Here is a 216-nt window from a genome sequence, read left to right on the forward strand (position 1 = left end):
TTATCATCTTTATCATGTTTATTATGTTTAAACAAATTTTCTTGACAAATTAATTTTTATTTTCATTTAATTAACCAAATATTTATGAATTGTTATTTATGTGTGCTTTTTTTTATATATGTTTAGGTAGTTTACTTGTGTTTATTTTTTAATTAATTGTGTAATTCACAATTTTACAAAATTCAATTTTTTTTAGTTAAAAGAGAAATACGTAAG

Source organism: Episyrphus balteatus, chromosome 4 (genome assembly GCF_945859705.1).
Source record: "Episyrphus balteatus chromosome 4, idEpiBalt1.1, whole genome shotgun sequence".
Classification (NCBI taxonomy): domain Eukaryota; kingdom Metazoa; phylum Arthropoda; class Insecta; order Diptera; family Syrphidae; genus Episyrphus; species Episyrphus balteatus.